General features: G+C 45.6%; 1 long non-coding RNA gene across 4 annotated transcripts in view; it reads right to left on the bottom strand.

The window, feature by feature from the left end:
* The window catches only part of LOC144784542 (uncharacterized), a 346,194-nt gene that overhangs the window by 311,579 nt on the left and 9,187 nt on the right, over positions 1-25,428 (bottom strand). The window contains exons 2-5 of one of the 4 annotated variants that reach the window (XR_013601675.1): positions 21,142-21,190; positions 20,925-21,036; positions 12,628-14,666; positions 535-659 (exon numbers count right to left, since the gene is read on the bottom strand). This is a non-coding gene — a long non-coding RNA (uncharacterized LOC144784542). Of the gene's footprint in view, positions 1-534; positions 660-10,875; positions 11,008-12,627; positions 14,667-20,924; positions 21,037-21,141; positions 21,207-25,428 lie in introns of all 4 variants that reach the window. The other 3 variants (XR_013601673.1, XR_013601676.1, XR_013601674.1) reach the window with 3 other exon arrangements.

Genomic DNA, 25,428 nt, shown 5'->3' on the forward strand with positions numbered 1-25,428 from the left:
CAATTTTGCTCTGAGCATATGGGCTTTTACAATGTAGGTAAATTGAGGTAATAATGCTTTGTATCGTTTGGTGCCTGCACAAAACCATTGTAAATAACTGTATTCTGACATTTGGAATATACACAACTGTTGCTATTAATTGCAAGAACGTCTTCTAGCACATCGTGACATTCCTTGATTCTAGTCCACATTAAAAATACTATTGCTACTTCTTTAGATCTATTGATGTACAACTATTATGTTGTACATACTTCAGAAAAATCTTTTAAAGAAACAAAACAACAGTAAAAAACACTTCTAGCATAATTTGCCTGTGCACCATTTTCACCACTGCATATTTTCGTTCAGGTTTTCACGAGAATGAAGAATGTGCATATTCCTATAGGTAATTATTCTACTTTCAATAATTAATTCTGAAATATTAAAAGTTGATTCCATTTCAAAGAAGCAAGGTAAGCGTCAGACTGATGGGAAAGATGCATCAGTCTGTGTACTATTGGTTATTCAAAATACCAATTAGAATGAAAATTCTACCTTGTTTGGTTGTGTCGGCTCATTGGTGTCATCTTGAGTGCTAACTGATTCCTCGAGCCCCAAAAAATTAACATACTCAAATTGCCTCTCCGTCGGGCTTCAAAACCACATGACACAGTGGCAGTCTGAAAATAAAAAGAAGGCATTGTTCATAATTTTACAAGAAAAGCAGAGTTTTGAAAGGTTGTGAAAAATCATAATGCAGATTGTTGTAGTACATCGAATAGAAATTAGAAATATTTCTGAAGCAATTTGTGTTATTTGTAAACAATCTATTCAGACTGTGAGTAAAGCTGTTGCATCACTCTGCGAAGAAATTGTCCTTAATGCCTTGGAAGAAATAGCATAAAATGTACCGAGATTAGCATTCTCTCTCTCTAAATAAGGCCTTTTTTCTGATTAAGTGACATATTTAGGGTTAGGAGGACAGGGTACTCAACCACAAAAGTATCAGAGTACTATTTCCCTAATACTCTTGGTTCCCAACTTTACTTAGGCTCCGGGAACAGCCATATTTCTGTCGGTGGAGCATCTGCTGGCTTTGTTGGTCGAAACCCTTTTACCATCCAACTTTTTTTCTGTTCATGACTGCTAAGTGAAGCCAGGCAGTCCTGAACAGGAAAACAAGGAAATTATCACACATTCTGGGAGAAACATCCCAGGGACTGATTCACAAAGGGCCTCCGCAGTTATAATGGAGTCCCATCATTTGGAATTGTAGGAACTAAAGAAAGCGCCTTGTTTAAATATTTCCTTTGAGGTGTTATCTCTCTGGCGCTAAAGGGATGACCTTATAGTGTACTACACTGAATTAAAAGTGTACACTCTGATTGTTTTGCTCTCAGTAGGGGAACCATCTTTTGTATTTTTTTGATATTTTTTGTATCTTTGATATTTTTTATTTTTGTATATGTTGTATATATTGTATACATGTAGTGTATCGTATATATGAGTGTGATATTTGTAATGTATTATATATGAATTATATATGAAGTTGATATATGTATCAGTTTATTGTGATTATATTGTGTTTTGCCCCGTCACCTGACATATTCACAAGTTTATAACAGTGGAAATTAATTTGCCACAAATAAGACTTAAGTGCAAGCAGGGTAATTAATTGTACTCTGGTTGAAAATAAATATTTGTAATTGATCCCTTTTTACCGTTTTTTCTTTGACTCCACATCGCTGATGTCCCTTGCCCAGGTATAAGAGGGTAACTGGGGCATGACCCCTACTGTATATATACCTGTGCCCAAACAAGTAACAGCACCACACGGTGATTCACAGCTGCGCACACCGCTTCAATCCTATTGGGGGGAAGATGGGGGTGGGTCGGTGTAAGTCGTGTTGGTGTCAGACCTTTGCAAATCCAGACCCGGCATTGTACGTTAACTTGTGTGCACCCATGCCGTATCTCGTGCTATTCGCTAGTTTCTTGCAGTGTGAATTGCGTGCACATCCGTGCCTGGCCTTTTTTGACGCAGGGTTGCAGGTGCGAAGTATGAGGTTACATGCGTATGGAACATGTGTATCATAGCTGTAGACATTTTACATTCTTGTACTTGCATACTATAAACCACATTTAACCTCTACATCAAATCGTCCGCAGTCTGGGGAGTCACATCAGGGAGCGATAGTAGGTCTTCGTTGATTGGCCACCTGGCCTGTGAGCTATCCTCACCTAGCGACTGTTCAGAGGAAGCATCTCTATCTCTGCTGTTCTGTCAGTTTCTCAAGTCTGCTACTGCTTGCAGCGCATCTCTTCTTTCTCGCAGCACTTCTTCATGATTGGGGGTCGCCGCTGAGTGAATTGGTGAGTCTGTTGTGCACGCCCGGTGCCTGCCGCGGCGATTCCTGCGGGCTCTGACTTGTGACTCCACGTTGCTATGCCTCTAGTTTGGGGGGTGTGATGTCCCTTAGTTTCAAGCCAGTCCCATGCATCTTCTGCCGTGTTGAAGAAGTGCGTGGCCCCATCGGCCACTACGTGCAGCCAGGCCAGAGTATTTCAAATTTAAGTCTTGCATGCGTCTTTTGACTGTAAGGAAGGCACTCCTTTGCCTTTGTACTCCCAAGGCGTAGTCTGGGAAAAAGAGAACTTGTGAGTTGTACACTGCAATCACATCCATTTTTCTTGCTTCTCGGAGCACTGCATCTCTATCCTTGATGTTCATGAGGAGAAACAGGAAAGGTCTCGGTCCTGCTCCCGGCAGCGGACGCTTCGACGGCACTCTGTGCGTTCTTCCATGGCAAAGAAAGCAGAGAGTGTGCCCTCCGGCATCAGCGACTGTAACCAGGACTCTGTATACGGCACTGCCTCTCCGCCTTCCGTGCCTTCAGGCAGCCCAACTACATGCACATTATTCCTGCGAGAGCCGCTCTAAGAACAGTAGCCTGGAGGTGAGATGACGAACCTCCGTGGTCACTTCTTTGGCTATTGGGGCAATTTCCTTCACCTCTGCAGCTCGTTCATTGACTCTCCCTGACAGTTGCCAGTGATCAGCGTGGTCTGCAGTGACCTTGTCTATGCGACCTTCAAGTGATGTGCGAGTCGGTGTTAGCGCCTCGCTGATCTGCGTCACCGCTTGGAAGCCAGTGTTGATTCCAAGCTGGAAGTCTTAGAAGCGCACAACGCCTCAGACTCCTGATCGGATTGAGCCAGACACGGCGCCGGCTGTGAGGTTGCCGTTCCCGTGATTGGGCGCTGCCTGCCAATCTCGATGAAATGGTGATGCCACTACGTGGGAGGGCAGGATATAGCATTGCGAACTTCAACACGTGTCAACACTTTTGGGTGCTCCGCCCACAGGACTGCGACTTTTGCTTAAAGGCTGAGGCCACCGTTAACTGCACAATGAGGCTGAATGTTTGCTGCCTGTGATTACTGTGGCAGGACTTAGCACACCGTCCCTATGGTGCCAGGGGTCGATACTCCTACACTGTCACAATATGCCGCGGGTTCTCACAGTATCAGTGGAGGCTTGCAGACGAGTGTATCCACATTGTACTCTGAACCGCTGACAATCGAATCCTCACCCAAGGCTGCGAATCTATGAATATATATGATACCAGTCAGGGCTAAAGTCTGCAGTACCGCTAATGCCTTGATACCAGCAGCCAAAGCATCAGCAGCTCATTGAGTTCACTTGAGAGCGCCGTCTCAAAGTCCCCCGTTACAGTGGGCCTGCCCAGCAGCTCTGTGCACCGTATGTGTGGTGCCTTCCCGTCGCTCCTGATCCTGCGTAATGGTGGACAGTAGGCATGGTGCACACTTTCACGCAGTCCGAGCATATGTCTACTAGGCACACAGGAGAGATAGTGTCACTCGTCTGCTTCAGTCAAATGCGAGCGGCCAGGTTGCATGCAGTTACTTTCTCGCAGCTCTGCACGTGGGTACTACCCGCACCTCAGGTCACCGCAGTCAGGGCTCACGGCATAGTTTCAGGGCAGTGCTTGCCACATAAGACCTCAATGTCCTCTGTTCGCGCAACCACTCGCCCGCGGTGGCGTCTCCCCAGCGATGTCAGGGCGAAGGACCCCTCTACACCACTTGTTGGCTGAGCCTCCACAAAGGAGGGGGAGGAGAAATGAGAGCAGGTAAGGGCAGGGGAAGGGTCAATACCTCCGTTCACGTCCTCCCATCTCCGATCAATGGCCGCTGGACTGAATCAGCGCCGCAGCTGGGCCCGGCTGTCGCTGCCCTGATGGGCCTCACACCGTCCCGCTGTCCACCACAGGTGCAGTCAGGTTAGCAACAGGGGCCCACCATCCCGCCTGGAGTGGGGGTAAGAGGTCCACTCCAGTGTCGCCGGCTTCTGTTTATCACTGGTAGTCTTTCATGCTGCTGCCTGGAACTATGTCAGTGAGGCCGCGGCTTAGTAATATGCGGCTCGCACCTCCGTCTGGTCCCAGGCCAGGCCCGAGTCTACGCGATACAAAAGGGGATGATGGACGGAGCGTTTGAGTAAATCAAACACTCACCCCCAGTCAACTGATCTGGGTTTAATCCATCACCATTCTTTAGCTCACTCAGCCACCCCAGTTCAGACATGGCTATATGCAAATCAGTCTGACCCTGTGCCTCATGGGAACAGTCCAGCCTGAACTGCCAAGCTATGTCTTCACTGGACCGGAAACAAGCATCCTGGGACCGGTTTCGGATTTATAATCCTCATCAGCCAGGCTATACTGAATCCAGTGGCCAAGTGAGCAAGGGCCCGAGTCTACAGCACCCTCACTGCAAACTTGACTGTAACTCAGCTCGTGTAGCACCTACCGCCTCCAATCTTGCGTTGAGTGCATGCACCCGCATCCTAAGCTTGTCTGGCTGCTTTTGGCAGCACAATGGCACTTCTGCGCACAGGAGAAATGACGGATTAACGGGCATTAGGACGGAGCCTCGCTAATGCGCATCCGCCATCTTGGCTGGCTAGCCACGTCTCCCTGTATACGGTGCTTGATTCCTTGATAGTGTCAGGGACAACAGTGCAATATTAATGCCAATGACATTTTTAGACCAGGCTTATAAAGCATCAACTTTGTGATCAAAATATACTGCCTAAAACTCTGAATTGAACTCATATGTTGTGGAAATGTGCGTTTTAATGAACACACCGGTGCAGGGGTAACCCTTCTCTGTCCACGGGTCCGTAGACCAACAAAATAGAGATTGGCACTTAAGCTGGAATTCAAATAAAAAGTTTATTAATCACTCATGATCGGGGCTACGTCCATACAACACCCTCAAGTGTTCCAGGAGGTAGTACATTAAATACACAGATCATGGTGCTTATATACAGACTTTGTTGCAGAGTAAGCATGTAGTTACAAATAGAAGGTACTGGCCTACACAGGAATAGTTACCGACAAACATGGGCAAATGGGAGATCATTTAGTCAGCAAAGTGGGAGGGGGAACAGAACTGCTGACAGCAGCCAGAAATAGTTGACAGTTACATCTTGGACCAGGTGCATTTCAGCAGCTACAGGCCTTTGCTCAGCACATATATTGCTTTGGCTCACTACAAAAAGAGTTAACTAAAGTTGATGACACAAGCAAAATAGAAAGGCAAACAACAGTGAAAACAGACGAATTACATAGCTAACAAAATAGATGCCACAAACAAGATGGCTTCAGCTTTATGCTAACAGAAATATTTTTGATTTCCGCACTGTGTCTAGATACAAGCTACCTGTTATTTATGCTTTAATTTTAAAATATGATTCAAGAACTTTTACTGATCACCTGATAATTGTGCAGAGTGCGATGTTTGATACCTTTTATTGTAATCTTTTGAATAATACAGCAAAGGCTCTAGTACCAGTGCACGGGGCTCTTTACCAGATCGGTGTGGTCTATCTTAGAACCAGGGTCAGATTCTACACCCCATCAAGGAACCGGAGGTCTGCTAACAAATTAATAGCAGTGCCTCCCAGAATGCAATGTGTCAGAGCGGGAGGAAGGTCACTTTTCTACCCCTGTTCATCAGCATGGAATCCGTTCCCATTGGGTGCTCATAGTACGGCCCGGCAAGCCTTCCTCGGCGGCCCGCGGACCTTGCAAACATGTACTTATGTATTATTTTTTTTTTTTTTAAGTCTCTGCTGCTCTGTGGGGGTCGGGCGATTCTCGCATAGCCAGAGTGGAGCTGCAGGGGCCTAAAATCAGGTGAAATACAACAAAGCCTCATTAGCATGCAAATGGCCTTTAACGACCTGTGCGGCTGTGTGTTTGTGTGTGTGTACCTGGAAGCTGTCTCAGCCCCGGCTGACAAGCAGGAAGGGTGAGATGACAGAGGGTGACAGAGGGAGGTAGAGGGAGGGAGGGAGTGAGGGAGGGGGAGAGCGAGGGAGAGAGGGAGTGAGGGAGGGGGAGAGCGAGGGAGAGAAGGAGTGAGGGGGGAGAGCGAGGAAGAGAGGGAGACGGGGAGTGAGAGAGGGAGGGAGACGGGGAGGGGTGAGTGAGAGGGGGGAGTGAGAGAGAGGAGGGAGTGAGAGGAGGGAGTGAGAGGAGGGAGTGAGAGAGGAGGGAGTGAGAGAGAGACAGAGGGAAGGAGACAGAGAGACAGACAGAGGGATGGATGGAGAGGGAGTGAGGGAGGGGGAGAGAGGGAGAGGGAGGGAGGGAGGGAGGGAGAGGGAGTGAGAGAGAGGGAGTGAGAGGGAGGGAGTGAGAGGGAGGGAGTGAGAGAGGGAGTGAGAGAGGGAGTGAGAGAGGGAGTGAGAGAGAGGGAGTGAGAGAGAGGGAGTGAGAGAGAGGGAGTGAGAGGGAGTGAGAGAGAGGGAGTGAGAGAGAGGGAGTGAGAGGGAGTGAGTGAGAGTGAGTGAGTGAGTGAGTGAGAGAGTGAGTGAGTGAGAGAGAGGGAGTGAGAGAGAGAGTGAGAGAGGGAGTGAGAGGGAGAGGGAGTGAGAGGGAGTTAGAGAGAGGGAGTTAGAGAGAGGGAGTGAGAGAGGGAGTGAGAGAGGGGGAGGGAGTGAGAGGGAGGGATTGAGAGAGAGTGATTGAGAGAGAGGGTGGGAGCGAGGGAGGGTGGGAGCGAGGGAGAGAGAGACAGACAGAGGGAGGGGGAGCGAGACAGGGAGCGAGGCAGCGATAGAGGGAGGGAGAGAGGGGGCGAGAGAGGGGGCGAGGGAGGGAGAGAGGGGGCGAGAGAGGGGGAAAGAGGGGGGGAGCGAGGGAGGGAGGGAGGAGGGAGGAGAGAGGGAGAGAGGGAGACAGAGCGAGAGAGGGAATGAGGGAGGGAGAGAGATGTGTGTATGCCGGGTCTGGTGACTCAGTGGATGAAGGCATCCGCTGCAGGGACCTGTGATCAACCTCATGGTCACAGTTTTTTTGTCGCTCTAGCCCCGCCTCCTCCCCCACTGACCCCGCCCACACCGGTGCAGCCCTCGGACACAAACCACACTGTAAATTTGGCCCCCGAGAGAAATTTTGTGAGTACCCATGCCCTAAGTAATGTGGCCGTGTTTAAAAAAGGGCTGGAAACTGGCTGTTTGTGCAGGAATAAATGTAATTAGTTCCACCTTTTTCGATCTGTGCTAAGGCGCCGGACAGTCCTAGGAGTAGCTGTTCGTGATAGAAGTCGCTTTCATCCTCATCAATATCAAGCAGGTCTTTCTGGGTGCAGTTCCTTTCCCTACAGGGAGGAGACTGAGTAAGACGTTTTTGCTGCTGAGGTTACTGTCGGTGAAATGCCATTTAGCTAATAGATGGTTGGCTTTGGAGCCTCCACAGTATGGAGACTGGCAAAGGGATATGTCGGAGTGAGTGGCCCGTGGCTGTACTAGCAGCGTTGAGAATCACCCCCCCCCCCCAATTTCCTCCCCCGATGCACAACTCCTGTGTGGAACTATGTTGTGAAATGAGGTGGGGTGAGTGTTGCATGTGGGGCCAGACTGTGAGTGCGAGACTCGTTGCCGGGGCCTTGCAGCATTCTCCTATGATGAAAGTACTGGAGAACAGCCTCTGGGATATGGGATACTTATCAGGAGGTCAAAGTACTGAGGAACAAAATTACGGATATGCCTGGCATTGATAATAACGGACACCCCTAGAAACACAATCTCATTATTTTGGCTGAGCATTGGTAGGAGCAGATGTGGGTGGGGGGACGTTGGGGAACTGTTCTTTTCTACAAAGTATACGTATTGGAGCATACTAGATGTATTATGTGCATTACTGTAAAACCCCAATAAAGACTATATACATAAAAAAGGAAGGATCAAGCAGCAAATAACCCCATCCTCAAAAATATCAACGAAAAGGAGGGTTGACTGAATAAAGCTGATAGTTCCCCAAATCTACGGGAAGATGTAACAGCCACCAGAAAACACACCTTAAGTGAAAGAAACTTTAAATCCACAGATTCTAATGGTTCCAAGGAAGAACCCTATAAGGAATTATGAACTGAAGGAATATGCCATGGAGGAGCACGAGTAGGAAGGAGAGGCCTAGATATAGAAAAGCTGCTAAATACCCTGAAGACCAAAGCATCAATCTCATGCTGGGGCTCAGAAAATTCTCTAAATGCCTTAATTGCAAACCATTGCACGAAGGTCCTGCCTGTTACGCAGTGGGGCTTCTACGCGGCTGAGCCTGCCGCTATACATCACACCAACGAGTTGCCTCCAAAGATGAAGCCACATCCCAGCATGTAAAGTCCGTTTTATTTCAAGGATTTGCAAGGTAGGCAAATGCACACAAATATCAGCCAAACGCGTTTCGGGCGTGGACCGCCCTTGATCACGGCAGGCTCAGCCGCGATGAACCCCACTGCGCAACAGGCAGGACCTTCGTGCAGTGTATCAAGAGGCACGAGAGAGACAGCATGCCCATTTCAAGGATGGCGTTATGGTGTGCAAGCCGGGCTGCAGTGCACATACCCACTGGGGTAAGATAAACATTTTGGGAATTGACGGCGCCCAGTCATGGTTTTACTAAGAGCGGACTGCAAGAACCATAATTCCTTTGAGCACACGCCCACATGGGCGGGATATTTAACTGTGCCTACGGACTGCTCTGCTGTTACTTCCTTGCCAGTGATCAAGGGCGGTCCATGCCCGAAACGCGTTTGGCTGACATTTGTGTGCATTTGCCTACCTTGCAAATCCTTGAAATAAAACAGACTTTACATGCTGGGATGTGGCTTCATCTTTGGAGGCAACTCGTTGGTGTGATATATATATATATATATAATACACATACTTCTTTCAACCTTTGTCCCATCTCTTGTCTCTCTGATTCATCCTAAACCTTTCTGACTACTATGAACTCCTAAACATCCATCCCAAACGTCCACCTCCTCTTCAGCCAATTTACCCAACTAATAGGAGCACATGGCAACTACTTCCAATAACAACTTACTATTTCCACTTTTCTAATCCATTCTCATAATTCTATCCCTACTCAAAACACTGCTTAGCATATAAGAACTCAAGAGCAGAAACGTAACACAACTAAGCCACAAGAAAAAAAAAAAGCAATCTAACTATTTAACTCTAATACTAGGTTGTGGAGTAATGTGCTACTCACAGCAATGTTTTTAATGCCTCATCAGGGTTAGTAAGCACTATGTAAATACATTTTCCAATTACAATAGATCTCACATAGGAGAGACCTGTTGGCATTGCTAGTGCTTGTTTAGGTTGATCATATATGGCAGAAGTCTTCAAACTGTGGGGTGCGCCCCTCTGGGAAGGGGGGCGAGGAAGGGTTCCAAGGGGGGGGGGCTTAAATGGCTTTGAAAGTAAAATAAATGAAGTGGACTGGAGGTGCATCTTGTAGTTGCCTCATTTCCAGGCTGTCTTCGTTTACACAGAGCCCTTGAAGTGGATTAAACAGAATGTGAACAGTGATCAGAGTGCGGTAGGGGAAGGGGCAGGGGGCAGGGGGCAGAAAGTGTAGTGGCAGGGTCAAAGAGATGGCTAAAAAAAAATAAACGAACAAAATAGTCTTAAGTGGTTTTTTTTTTCAATGGCAGGTAACTGTAACGCACTAATAGCTTGATTGAAAAATAAATGAAGGTTAAACTACCTGGTGATAAGTTTACTCTTTTAGGTTATGAACCCTTAGTTAGCAACTACCAGCAGAGCAGATGTCCGTGTGTGTTAAAGCTGAGCGACACATAATTGTACCCTAGTTGGTTCATTGAGGAATAGTATAAATAGTATTTATAGTCAGGGCCACTGGAATTATGTGATTATGCAGCTGCGGCATTTTTCGCATAGTTAAGGATTTGCAGCATTAGCCAAATAATCAATCTTCAGCATAGCAAGAAGTCTTTTAAGTATGTGTTATTTGTATAGAGTGAGACTAGCCAAAACTCTGCAGACTGCTTTTATTATAATTAATATTATTTTGAGTTCTGCATAGTGCCAGCTAGACCAGAAGGCACCAGAGGGCTTCACATGACATGAGACAACGTTCACAAGAGGCACATGAGGAGATTCATAGGAGTCACAGTTGAACAATACGGCTACAAAGTCATAGACATTAGGATAAATATAAAAGTATCTTAATAGCCTATCATCAATCCCAAACTGTCTTAATATTATGCCATGTTTTGACTGAGCACTCTGTCCACTAAACCTTAAGGCCCTTTGCCCCTGCAGCAAGCACAAAATGAATGGACAAACCCAGATAGAAATAAAAGCACAGTAAGTACTGAGGGTGACAGATGGGGAACTCGCATCCATACTAAAGTACTTTGGGCTCTGAAATTGTAGTGTCTAATTGTAATTATCAAAATGTAACATACATTGGTGCATTTCCTTTTACTTAGAATAGAGTACTAATTCAAATGCAGGTAAGCAAAACCTCAAAGAGATTAAGTGAAACTAACTCGACAGGAATGGTTGTGGAGAAAGTTACCAAACTCAGAGTCATTCCTGAGGGCTGGTGCTATCCTCCCTGGGTTGACCGTTCCAATGAAACACCCAAATTATAAATAAGCAAAATAGGGTGGGAGGAGTACCTGGAAAATCAAATCACAACAATCATGATCAGCAAACGAAACATAATAGCACATTATTTTAAATATGTTACACAGTCTGTGCTAGGCTGCTGCAAAATCATGCAGTGGCTGAGATAAAACAAATTCTTACAAAATATAGTACATAGTATAGAAATATGTAATCCGACTTTATCTAATGCAAATATTTTCATAAGTGTCTCCACTGTTCTAGAACGTAGCAGTTAACACCCCTACAATACATCTCAAAAACAATGTCTTTGCCACCATGAAGTTTAAGCAGAGCCACTGGAATTAAGCACCAGGAGAAGACTAAATTATGTGGCAAGAAAAGATCAAATAGGCAGCGCAATGCAGCACATTTTGTGGTTAGCATTACTTAATCATTTTAACTCCTGGTAACACTTTCAGGGGAAATATTTCACCTCATTAGTACCAGTTGTACACCCAAATACAGCAATAAACAATTTCAAGATTTCCAGTAAATCTTTGCAAGGAGCCTTCCACTGCTCCGGGACACTTTGTCACATTTTAAGTAACTTTTGTTCCGTTTGAGGTAGAATCAAATATTTTTGTTAAAATCTGCAGATTACGCAGCAGATGATGCATTATGTAGCAGATGTGGTAAACCCATAATTATGCAGAAATGCTGCTGCTGCAGTAACTCATAATTCCAGTATTCCTGGCTTTAAGTGACTCAATCAATTAACATCTGGTAAGAAGGCTTGCTTTTCCTTTAACTCTCTGCACTACCGCCACACCCTTGCCTTCAGGCAGGGGCACCTCAAAGTCGGAATTAATCATTCAGGGGCAGTTTTGGGGTGAAAGCTGAGTCCATGCGGTGGCAGGGAGGCCAGCAGGGTTGCATTCAGATGCAGAGCCCTGCTCCTCTTGACCCCTGGGGCCTCACAGCAATGGCCCAGAAGAAAAAGGAAAGGAGCGAGAATAACAATTGTTACTTACCTGTAAACAGGTGGTTCTCCAGTATTGGTGTCTTTCATAGATTCACATGCTTGAATATTCCCCGTCGTCGAAGTGGGAGCCCCACGGTAAATAAAATAACAATAAAATCCCAATAAAATATGTATGTAAAAACATAACACATAAAAATATACTCTAGAAATAGTTGTAAATACCAGGTCATAATTCCTACATAGGAATACATGGAGAGAGAGAAAAAACATTTGCAACATATTCCTGTCATTATGTTAGTCCAAACTACAGCCAATCAGGCGCAAGCAACCCTCCAGAACCTTCTCCTCAGAGGCTCAGGCCCTCAGATTTTCATAGTACAGGAGTGACAAAAGAGTCTAGGAGGAGAAGCGAGCCTCTGAGGAGAGGCGGGTGGGTCGCATGTGAATCTATGAAAGACACCAATACTGTAGAACCACCTGTTTACAGGTAAGTAACAATTGTTCTTCTCCAGTATTAGGGTGTCTTTCATAGATTCACATCCTTGAATAGAATAGTGAGAAGTAACAGCTGGCTGTAAGAGCAAAATCAGCAATGCATAGGCATGAAGATGCAAAGTAGCAGAGCATAGCCAGGTAGGAATGATAATAATAATAATAACAATATCATTACATAAACCATATAGGTGGAGGGTAGAAAGCAGAGGCTCACCTTAGTTAAAGAGATTGTGAAGCACTGCTTGTCCCACTGCCGTATCGGCTTCGTTGATTGTTTCAAGGCAATAATGTCTCGTGAAAGTGTGCCTGCTGGACCACGTAGCTGCTCTGCAAACTTGATGAATCGGCACACCAGCGAACAGGGCAGTAGAGGATGACATCGCCCTGGTGGAATGAGCTGTCACTGAGGATTGAAGAGGCTTGCCAGCCTTCTGGTGACAGAAAGAAACTGCCGAAGAAATCCAACGTGCAATAGTTGGCTCGGTGACAGAACGCCCCTTACACATGCGTCCATATGCCACGAACAGCTGATCAGATTTGCGAAAGGGTGCCGTTCTATCGATGTAAAATTTAAGGCATCGCTTAATGTCCAGAGAATGAAGGCGCTGCTCTGCTGGAGATTGAGGATCGGGAAAGAAAGTCTTTAGGAAAACAGGCTCATTGAGGTGAAAGTCAGTGGGAACCTTAGGCATGAAAGCCGGGTTAGTGCGAAGCATTACACAATCCGATTTAAATTGGAGAAAAGGAGGCTTAATGGTAAAGGCGTGAATGTCACTCACGCGACGTGGAGAGGTTAAAGCAAGGAGAAGGGCCACCTTCCAGGTTAAAAATTTTAAATCCGCCTTGTGGATAGGCTCAAATGGTTCCTTCATCAATTGCGCCAACACAATGTTGAGATGCCAGGTTGGAGGAGGATGCCTAATGGGAACTTCCTGAATAGTCCCTTGAAGAACTGACGAATGATTCTGGAAGAGCAGAGAGAGGAGGAGCCATCCTGCCGGAAGCGAGAAATCACCGCCAGAAAACTTTCAAAGTGTAGTGGGAGAGCCCAGACTGTGCCAGCTCTAGAAAGAACGGAAGAAGCTGAGCTGGAGTAGAATGAACAGGATGAATGTTGGCAGCCACACACCAGTGACAGAACCTTTTCCACTTGAGTTTATAAGTCTTTAATTGTAGATGGAGCTCTGCCATTGGCCAGAATGTCTCTGCATGCTGGCGGGATGTTCAAATGGGCAAATTCAAGGTGCTCAGGTTCCACGCTGATAACCTGAGAGAGAAGGGGTCCGGATGACAGATCCGGCCCTCGTCCATCGTTAGGAGGTCTGCTCGAGGATGAAGGAGAATGGGTTCGCACTGAGAAAAAAGCAGCAGTTCCGAGAACCACGCTTGTCGAGGCCATCGGGGAGCGATCAGGAGAATGTGGCACGGCTGTCTCCGCATCTTCCACAATACCAGTGGGATCGGCGGAAAGGCGTAGGCGAATAGACCGCACCAATCCATCAAAAGGGCATTCCCGGACAATTCTGGATGGGGAAGCCAACTTGCAAAGGACAGGCATTTCCGGTTCGCTGGGCTCGCAAACAGATCTATGCCTGGAAGACCCCAACGCCGAAAAATGAAGTCCAGAGTCGGCTGATGTAGCTCCAACTCGTGCGTCGAGGATGCTGACCTGCTGAGGGCATCCGCTAGGATGTTTGAGATGCCTGGAAGATGAACTGCCGTCAGGGTAACGTGGTGCCGAAGCGCTCAATCCCAGATAGTTTGTGCTAGCCGGGACCGGAGAGGAGATTTGGTGCCGCCCTGCTTTTTCACGTAGTGCATACTGGTGGTATTGTCCGTTTGGATGAGCACCGACTCCCCCTGAATCAGCAGATGGAACGACTTGAGAGCCAGAAAGATGGCCATCAACTCCAACCTGTTGATATGCCATGAGCGTTGGAATGGAGTCCATTTGCCTTTGATGGACAGCCCTTGTGGGTGCGCGCCCCAACCTTCCAAGGAGGCATCCATGGTCAGAGTAAGTTCCGGAGTATTGGTGAGGAATGAGGTCCCGGCAGCCACGTTGGATGGCTACACCCACCACTGAAGAGCCGACCGCATCCGGGCGGTGTCAGGACTCCCAGGGCATCACTGGCAGTGATTCACCAAGCGAAAGGTACTATACAAAAACCTCCGTCATCTAATGCCTCTTGGTCAGCCTTGATTCGGATTTGGCACTGTAAGATGGTGGCCAGGTGCTTTAGTACAAGAGACCTACGAAGAAAAAAACGAGAGAAGTTAAATCCTTAGATACATTACAAAAAAAAAAAAGGAAAGACAAGATCAAAACCCAGAGCGAGAGTTGTCAAGTAAGTGAATAACACATTAAGAATAAAAGAAAGATAGGATACAACAGAGGAGTGATAAAAAAACGATTAATATATTTCTAAAAATATGTTTACTTGCAAAAACATAGGAGCCCAGCCTAGCATAGTAAAAGAGAGGAAGCACAGATATTAAAGAAGTAAAGAAGAGTGAAAGGCCAAGTCCAATAGAGAGTGAGTACAAGTCATTAGTAACAGGAAAGAAAACAAGCCTAGGTAAACACAAGTATAATGAGTTTTAAACTATATTACAGGAAATAAAGGCTATTGGGCGAGGTTAGCCGAACCATCAAGAAAAGAAGGCTAAGACAGAAGAGAGGCTTAGCTCTTGGAGATAACTGGTGAGTGAGCGCAATAGAGGGCAGGACAGAGACCAAGGGTAGTGAGGAAAAGAAGTTAATTGAAATCTTTTTCCTTAGGTTACAATTGTCAGAAGTCTGCAGGACGGACTTGGATAAGAAGAACCAACCAAGACTTGTCTCTTCTCTTTTGTTATTTTATCCACATTCCCCCTTCCCCCCAGTGGAGATTGCCTAGAGACTCGTGATAACCGAGCTTTGGGTTTTAGCCCTGGTGAGATTCGGGATCAAGCATCTTTGTTCCTTTGTAGCAAGTGGTAAGACATTATACATTTTTTTAAGTAAGTACTGATTCTGACAGAGTGAAGTGCCCAAGTTGCAATTTACACCCGAACAGAGATGGCGGAAGGGATACATTTACAAACCTTAGGAAACTTGTTAGATGCCATTCAAAAAGAGATAGTCGCAGTCAGGGAGGAAAATCAGAGTCTTAAGCAAGAAATAGTAAATTCCAGAAAGGAGACCGCAGAACTGGCACAGAGGTTAAGGCAACCATTTAGTTCAGGACACAATGCCCAAGACCCCACATTGGAAGGAACCAATAGAATGACTACTCAGGTAATACATTCCTTCTCCCCAGTTATACCGTTAGCGGCCCCAGAGCGATTTAGTGGAGACCCGCAAAAGGCGCAAATATTTATTACACAATGCTCCCTACACTTTATGTGCCGCCCTTCAATTTTTCCTGATGAGCAATCTAGGGTGGCCTTTGTGCCGTCATATTTGAGTGGGGATGCGGCGTCATGGTCCATGCCCTTGGTCAGTAGAAATGACCCACTGTTGGGAAACTATGAAGAGTTCACACAGGAATTTTTACGGATTTTTGATCAGCGGAGAATATCTCAAGCCGTAGATAACGAACTGCTTGATTTGAGACAAGGGAATAGAGACTTGGGGCCAGATTTAGGTAATTCTAATTTACCGATTCTTAAATACCGAATTTTACCGATTCGGTATTTATGAATCGGTAAAATAGAAGGTGGGAGATGTAGGTAATTTCTAAATGTGAATTACCGATTCGGAAACATTCGGTATTTGCCGATTCGGTAAATACCGAATCGGTATTTCCCATTGAATCCTATGGGCTGTGAAGCCCATAGGAATCAATGGGAAATACCGATTCGGTATTTACCGAATTGGTAAATACCGAATCCTGCAAGGGTGCAGGGGGTGTCACTTTGACACCCCCTGCACCCTTGCAGGGGGTGTCAAAGCACCCAGACTACAGGCATGTGTGACATGTGGCACACATACATGCCCTAAGGGCATGTCTGTGTGTCACATAGCACAGGTGTGCATGCACAGATGTGCATGCACACCTGTATTCGGTATTTTACCACCCAATAGGATTGGGTGGTAAAATACCGACTCTTAAGGGTCTGTGGCACTCTTTGAAGTGCCACCTACATCTCATTTACAGAATCGGTAAATTTACCGATTCGGTATTTTACAGATTCTGTATATTTACCGAATCGGTAAATTTACCGATTCTGTAAATGACATGCCCCCTACATGCCGAATCATAAATACCGGTCGGTAATGGCCGAAATCGGCCGTTACCGACCGGTATTTTGGCTCCAACATCTGGTCCTTGGTATCTTACCTGGCTCAGTTTAATAAACTGGTGGTGGAAACTGACTGGCCTGAGAGTAAGAGAGCGTCAGTCTTCTATCGAGGGCTGAGGGATGAGCTAAAAGATGTGCTGGCCGGAATACCTAACAGACCCACAGAGATATCGGCATTGGTGGATTTGGTGCTGGAAATAGACTTCCGCCAAGGAGAAAGGAAAGGAGAAAAAAGAAAAGAATTTAGACCGATGATTCCCAGATTTTACAGAGCGCTATCTGACAATAGTAGAAGTAACGAAAGCCAACAGAGTACAGAACCAATGCAAATTGGGACGATAAGAGGTCCTTTGTCAAAGGAAGAAAAGGATAAGAGAAGATCAAGCAATTTGTGCATGTACTGTGGATCAGGAGGACATTTTGTCCGGAACTGTCCAAAGAAGCCAAAGACCGCCTTCAAGCCGAAGGAAAACTAATTGCACCACCTGTGGGCGGAGTTGAACAGGTGGGTGTGAATCTAGAAACGACTCCAGAAGAACAGAGTAGCCAACACCTTACAGTCTGCAGCGCCACATTTGATCTTGTCAATGAAGGTCAAGTTCAGACACGTTACGCTAACAGAAGTTTCAGTGATGATTGATTCGGGGGCTACCGGAAATTTCTGCGATCTGAGGTTTGCAGATAAAGTAGGAATACACGCAATTAGGAAATTCAAGAGTGAGCCTGTAAGAGCCGTGGATGGAACTAATCTGTCTTCTGGTCCAATAGTAAGCCATACGGAAACTATACATTTAATTTCTAACGATGGACATGAAGAAAAAATTCAGTTCAACTTAATAGATGCTCCTCAATTTCAGTTGATATTGGGACTTCCGTAGCTTACCGAACACAATCCAACAATCAACTGGAGTACCAGAGTGATAGACATGAACTCCAATTATTGTTTATAGAGAATTTCTTTAGAGAGAAATAAAAGGTTCAAGAGATAAATCCAGCTCATTCACTGTGTTCTGCCGGAGCCTCAATATGTGTGATCGATGCGCAAGAGATACCTGAAGAATACAGAGATTTTGAAGATGTGTTTAATGAAGTAGAGGCTGAACAGCTTCCCCAACACCGGGTTTATGATTGTAAGTTTGAGATCGAACCGGGCTCGAACTTACCATGTAGTCGAGTCTATGCGCTAACGGAAAAAGAACACCATCGTTTGAAAGAGTATTTAGATAAATATCTGGCAAATGGATTTATTAGACCCTCACAGTCCCCGGTATCCTCGCCTCTGTTTTTCGTGCCCAAGAAGGAAGAAGGGGAATTGAGGATGTGTATCGACTACCAAGCGATTAACAAAATTACAAAGAAAAATCGGTATCCGTTGCCTCTGATTTCGGATCTTTTGGATCAGGTGAAAGGAGCAAGAATATTTACCAAACTAGATCTGCGAGGGGCATATCACTTGGTGAGAATGCGGGAAGGCGATGAATGGAAGACGGCCTTTCGGACAAAATGTGGGTTATTCGACTACCAGGTCATGCCCTATGGTCTCTGCATTGCTCCGGCAGCCTTCCAGCATTTCATTAATGACGTCCTGAAGGAATACATTGATCAATGTGCCATAGTGTACATAGATGACATTCTGATTTATTCTCCTGATAAAGACCAACACCAAGAACAGGTTAGAGGAGTATTACAGAAACTAAGGGACAACCGTTTGTTTGTTAAAAGGGAAAAGTGTGCGTTCAATGTATCCCAAGTGGAATTTTTGGGGTTTGTTCTTACCCCAACTGGAATCCTCATGGCTAAGCGGAAGATAGAAGCAGTAGTTGAGTGGAAATCTCCTACGAGTGTCAAAGAGATCCAAAGTTTTATTGGATTCGCAAATTTGTATCGGAGATTCATCAAAGAAATCTCACGGAAGATCCTGCCGCTCACACGACTGCTAAGAAAAGGAATTCCATTTGAATGGTCGAGTGAGGCAGAGGAGGCTTTTAATTCTTTGAAGCAAGCATTCACCTCGGCTCCCATTCTACAACATGCTGATCCAATGGAGCCCTTCTATGTTGAGACCGATGCGTCGGACCAAGCGGTTGGAGGAGTTCTGTCCCAACGTAATAAGGTGACTGGTCAATTACATCCAGTAGCCTACAGGTCAAGGAAGCTGGCACCCGTGGAGTTAAATTACACCATCACAGAGAAAGAACTGTTGGCGATAAAAGATGCTTTTAAGGAATGGAGGCACTATCTTATGGGAGCACAGCATCAAGTGACAGTCTTCACGGACCATCGTAATTTGAACTTTTTGAAAACAGCTAGAACACTCACCCCGAGACAACTAAGATGGTCGCTGTACTTTGCAGATTACGACTTTGTGATTACTTATCGGCCGGGAGCATAAAACGGGAAGGCAGATGCGCTATCCAGAGTAGGCACAGAAAATCAAAAAACTCCCATAGAAAATCAATCAATTATTCCAAGTACCAGGATTATTGGAGCCACTTCATCAATCAACTTAGAAAAGAGCATTTCAGAGGCAATGAGTCCAGAGGTCATGCAAAGTTGGGTGAAGGAATCGGATGGGAGAAAGATCCATCAACAGTTACCTTACTTCCAGGACACCTTGTATATCCCCATTAAAGAATTGCAGCAGCAAGTGATGTGTGAATGCCACGATGAAAAGCGGGCAGGGGACAAAGGTGTAGCAAAGACGAAAGAGCTAATCAAGAGACATTATTGGTGGCCAGATATGAATAAAGATATTGAAGATTTTGTGAAAACCTGCGAGATTTGCGCTCAGGGAAAATCTGAACGGCAGGCTCCTAAAGGGTTACTTCAGCCTCTACACACTCCACCTTATCCATGGCACACAGTCTTATTACAGACTTACCACTTAGTCAGGGTTACAACACCATCTTAGTGGTAGTAGACTCATTCACAAAAATGGCACACTTCACCGCCTTAAAAGGGGTCCCAACTGCTAAGCAGTTAACCGCTCATTTTAGTACCCAAGTGGTAAAGATTCATGGAGTTCCCAAGGTAGTGATCGCAGACAGAGGAACCCAGTTCATATCTCATTTCTGGAAGTCATTTATGGAGGGCTTAGGTACTGAGGTTAGGTGTTCTACCATTTATCACCCAGAAACTGACAGTCAGACAGAGAGGGTAAATCAGGAGTTGGAACAATACTTAAGGTTGTTTCTCTTAAAACAAGAAGGAAATTGGTCGGATTATCTGTGGGCCGCTGAATTTGCCCACAATAATGCCAAAAACGTTTCCACGAGTTACTCCCCTTTCTATTTGAACTATGGTAGACATCCTAATTCAACTATCAGACAGGCTGACATTTCTGTCCCAGCCGTAAAAGAAATAGTTTCCCATCTAGAACAAGTTCATCTGAGTGCAAGAAAGAATCTAGAGTTAGCCAAGGAAAGGTATAAAAACTATGCTGATAAAAAAAGAAGAGAAGGCCCCTCATTAGAAAAAGGAGACTACGTTTGGTTGAACACCAAAAATCTGAGATTAAAAGGGAATCGGAAGTTCCAACCTAGATTTATTGGGCCCTATCAAGTAGAAAGACGAATCAATCAGGTAACTTATCAGATTAAACTACCACCCAAGATGAAAATACACCCAGTCTTTCATGTTTCTTTGTTGAAGAAGGCTTCAGCAAACTTGAGAGTGACACTAAAACCAAAACCAATTCATTTGGAGACTGGGACTGAGTTTGAGGTTAAGGAAATTCTGGACTCAAAAAGATCAAAGGGGGAACTATATTATCTGGTGGACTGGAAGGGGTATGGCCCTGAGGAACGATCTTGGGAGCGGGACTGTGATGTGAATGCTCCAAGATTGGTTAAGTTCTTTCATCTGCGTTTCCTATGAAGCCAAGATGGAGGGAGTCTACCTTGTTGGAGGGTACTATCAGGACTCCCAGGGCATCGCTGGCAGTGATTCACCAAGGGAAAGGTACTATACAAAAACCTCCGTCATCTAATGCCTCTTGGTCAGCCTTTATTCGGATTTGGCACTGTAAGATGGTGGCCACTTCCGAGTTCGGGTCAGCAATCTAGTGTTGTGCGAGAGGCAGTCAAGAATCCAGGTGATGCGTGCGCGTGATTAGAACTGCGCACCTCACCGAGGATTTTACCGAGAACAGAAGCGTTTTAGAGTAGTGCGTTACCAGTGAGTTTATAGTGAAAAAATAAATAGCAGTACGACGAATTTAATTACCGAAGGATATTCCACGAAGACCGGGTCAGAGCGAAGGAAGTGCTCTCCGTGTTCTGTTATGAGAGACGCTTCATTCAGAGCGCGACCTTCAACAGCCTTGGAAGCCGACGAGCTGAGGAGAGGAAACAGAGAAACAATAAGCTAAGTGGAAATACAATTCTAAATTAGCGTGAACCAAGATAATACGTTATTTGAAAGTATATGTCAAAAAACTTACCGTCAAAGAGAGATATCATTGATTCATGAGAAGAAGGGATACCCAGGTGCTTTAGTACAAGAGAACTACGAAGGAAAAAACAAGACAAGTTAAATCCTTAGATACATTACACACAAAAAAAAGGAAAGACAAGATCAAAACCCAGAGCGAGAGTTGTCAAGTAAGTGAATAACACATTAAGAATAAAAGAAAGATAGGATACAACAGAGGAGTGATAAAAAAACGATTAATATATTTCTAAAAATATTTTTTCTTGCAAAAACATAGGAACCCAGCCTAGCATAGTAAAAGAGAGGAAGCACAGATATTAAAGAAGTAAAGAAGAGTGAGAGACCAAGTCCAATAGAGAGTGAGTACAAGTCATTAGTAACAGGAAAGAAAACAAGCCTAAGTAAACACAAGTATAATGAGTTTAAAACTATATTACAGGAAATAAAGGCTATTGGGCGAGGTTAGCAGAACCATCAAGAAAAGAAGGCTAAGACAGAAGAGAGGCTTAGTTCTTGGAGATAACCGGTGAGTGAGCGCAATAGAGGGCAGGACAGAGACCAAGGGTAGTGAGGAAAAGAAGTTAATTGAAATCTTTTTCCTTCGGTTACAATTGTCAGAAGTCTGCAGGACGGACTTGGATAAGAAGAACCAACCAAGACTTGTCTCTTCTCTTTTGTTATTTTATCCACATTCCCCCTTCCCCACAGTGGAGATTGCCTAGAGACTCGTGATAACCGAGCTTTGGGTTTTAGCCCTGGTGGGATTCGGGATCAAGCATCTCTGTTCCTGTGTAGCAAGTGGTAAGACATTATACATTTTTTAAAGTAAGTACTGATTCTGACAGGCGGTCACACGTACCTGATCGTTGAAGGAGCCGGTGACCTGACACCACTGACCGTCCAATTCTTCCTGAATTGGGCGACTCCTGAGTCTGCAGTTTGGTATCAGAGAGATGAACGAGGACGCCATTCCCAGAAAAGTCTTCATTATACGAACGGAAACAGACTATTTTGAGCAAAGGAGGGTCACCAGGCGTAGAATCGGTAGCTGGCGTTCGTAAGAAACGAAAGCAAGCTTCGGCTAGCGACGTATCCAGAGTGGCGCCTAGAAAAGTCCTGAAGCGAGCTGGGTCGATCTGAGACTTCTCAGCATTGATGGAAAGGCCGAGGGAGCGAAAAAAGTCCTGACAGAGTTGAGTGTCTCGAGACAGCTAGCTGTGAGACTGCGACTTGATGAGACGGTCGTCTAGGTATGGAAAAATGTGGACGCCCTGAAGACGTAGGTAAGCCACTACTGGGGCCAAAACCTTCGTGAAGACACGAGGGGCGGAACGCAGGCCAAAAGGCAGCACCCTGAATTGAAAGTCTCTCCGCCCTACCCGGAAGCGCAAGTACTTCCGGTGACAAGGAAGAATTGGCACATGGAAATAAGCGTCCTGGAGGTCGATGGTGGTCGTGAAGTCGTCCTTGCAAAGAAGACGTAAGATCTCCATCAACGTGAGCATGCGGAAGGACTGGCACTTCAGGTATTTGTTCAGTGTCCCTAAATCGAGGATTGGACGCCAGTCGCCTGTCTTTTTGAGGATGAGAAAAAAACGGGAATAAGATCCCATCCCCCTCTGAGACTTGGGGACCACTTCGATGGCACCTTTCTGAATCATGATGTGAATCTGCTTGAAAAGTTATATGAGGTGCGCAGGAGGTGGACCAGTTGGAAGAGTGTGAGGTGGAAATTTTACGAACTCCACGAGATACAATGTCCAGCACCCAATGGTCAGAGGTGATTGAGGAAAGAACAGGGAGATTCGACCTCCAACCTTGCACGGGAAAGGTAAGTCATTGCCTTTCGGAAGTGGAACCTCTGTAGGAAGATTTTCCACGATACGATTTGGAAGTTTGCTGGCGTGAGGTCTGCTGCTGCTGGTCGGAATACCGTTGATGTCTCTGGCCATAGGAACGGTATTGATTCGATCCTCCACGAAAGGAAGAGGTGGTCCCGCGTCCGCGCGCACCACGAAAGGGCTGTTAGCGGAACTGTAAAGTGCCCAAGGAACGAGCCGTTTCCGTATCTTTTTTCATCGTCTGCAGCGCCTCATCGACATGCTGACCGAAGAGAACCCTGTGGCGCCTTATCCTTCTTATCCAATCGAGGTAGTTGTGCAGGGATGGAATTCGGCGTTTGCATCAACTTGACTCCTTCGTTCCAAATGAAGTCGATGATTGGGACTGTCCGAACTTGCTTGAAAGGTTGACTCTTAAAGTCATACAGAAAGCAGTCCTCTTCCCTTTGAACCATAGGAAGCTTAAAACTGAGTGCCGCTCTATCCATAAGTTGGTGGAAACCTGCAATGTCAACAGGAGGGGAATCCCCCGGAGTAGCAGGAGGGGAGGACGGTGTTTGAATCTGGTAATTGTCCCAGTCTTGTCTATCTCCATCACCATCAGTATCGTCCTCCTGTAGCTCACCATCCTCTCTGTCCGGGCGAAGATTATCATCATCGTCTTCATACACCGTAGCATGGACTTGAATAGAGGTCTTAGTCGGAGCAGGCGGCGGAGCCGGTTGCGGCAGAGGAACAGCGGTAGGAGGTGGTGCAGGTGCCAGATGCGGCAGCGGAACAGCGGTAGTAGGTGGTGCAGGCGCAGGTGCCGTAGGCAGAGGTAATCCTCTAGCATGTATTGAAGATTGGAAATAAGGGACAGAGGAATTGAGGCCGTCGGAATCTGCGTGGACGGTTCTTCCTCCTGAGAATACGAGTCCTCATAATCATCCCCATAGTCCTGACACTTTATGACTAGTTCAGAAGGGCTATGTGCTGTCCAGAAATGGTCATCCTCTTCGCCCTCAGAAGCCGAGTCTTGCTCAGAACCTGTCGCAAACAGGGGCGACGGGGGATGCGTGGCACGTGGAATGTCAAGCTGTTCCAGAGGCACTTGGCGACGTTGGTGCAAAGGGTCAGCGGAGGAAATACCAGACCCGGATTAAGGAATCGGCACCAGAGGCAAGGATGCGAAGGACGATGGCACCACCGTCAACAAAATCGTCGTTGAAGGCGACGATGACGACAGGACAGGCGTCGACGGAGCCGCGGTCGACTGAGCCACCGCCGACGGAGCCATCGCCGACAGAGCCACCGTCGACGGAGCTGTAGAGTACTGGAAAACCAGAGAAAGTAAAAAAAACTGAGCAGAGCTCAGGGAGACTCCCTTCACAGGACGTGTGGTAGAAAATCTGAGGGCCTATGCCTCTGTGGAGAAGGTTCTGGAGGGGTGCTTGCGCCTGATTGGCTGTAGTTTGGACTAACATAATGACAGGGATATGTTGCAAATGTTTTTTCTCTCGCTCTATGTATTCCTATGTAGGAATTATGACCTGGTATTTGCAACTATATCTAGAGTATATTTTTATGTGTTATGTTTTTACATACATATTTTATTGGAATTTTATTGCTATTTTATTTACCGTGGGGCTCCCACTTCGACGACGGTGAATATTCAAGCATGTGAATCTATGAAAGACACCCTAATACTGGAGAATCCCTTATATTGTCAAAGTGATGGCCCAAAATGACAGCAGTGTGGGGACTTATTTTTTTTTTAGAAATGGTCAGAAACAGCTTCCCCAGAGAAATACCCCAAGAAAGGGGACAATATAAGGTGCCTTTTTAAAATTAAAAAAAAATATTCCTGCATTCCTGCAGCAGATATTGCTGCCAAGAGTGTAAGTGGCCACTGATTCTCAATTATGGATAGCTTACCATTAAATAGTAGAGTGAGACCATTTTCCTTGCTAGAATTAGAGCCTAGGTCAGAAGAGTCATTGGTGCTATAGGTGCAGTGGCACCAAGGCCCATGATTATAACTAAACCCCTATTACGGCTGTTTTAGTATCCACTGCTTGTAGTGTGAAGGGCTCCCTGCTGTGGATCGTTGTGTGTAGACCGGTATGCCGAGTCAGTTCAGTTTAAAATGCTTTATTCGGTTTATAAGTCATAACCATATAAGCAAAACAGGTACATAAACATTTCAATGAATTAATTATTAGAAAAGTCATCAATTAGCCTAAAATGGATATTTCATTTATAAATCCTTTTAACACGATGTTTCATGAACAATTTACCATTTGATAATCAGTACAAAAAACAGTTTATATCGCGTTAAAACCCTATAATGCATTAAAAATTATGTCGTACAAATGTAATAAATCCAAGAAATTTACCAGAAATATACCCTGAATCAAAGTATACATACAATTTAGAATGTACAGACAGGTCAAATTTCATATAACACAGTCAAA

The sequence above is a fragment of the Lissotriton helveticus genome, chromosome 10 (assembly GCF_964261635.1).
Source record: "Lissotriton helveticus chromosome 10, aLisHel1.1, whole genome shotgun sequence".
Classification (NCBI taxonomy): domain Eukaryota; kingdom Metazoa; phylum Chordata; class Amphibia; order Caudata; family Salamandridae; genus Lissotriton; species Lissotriton helveticus.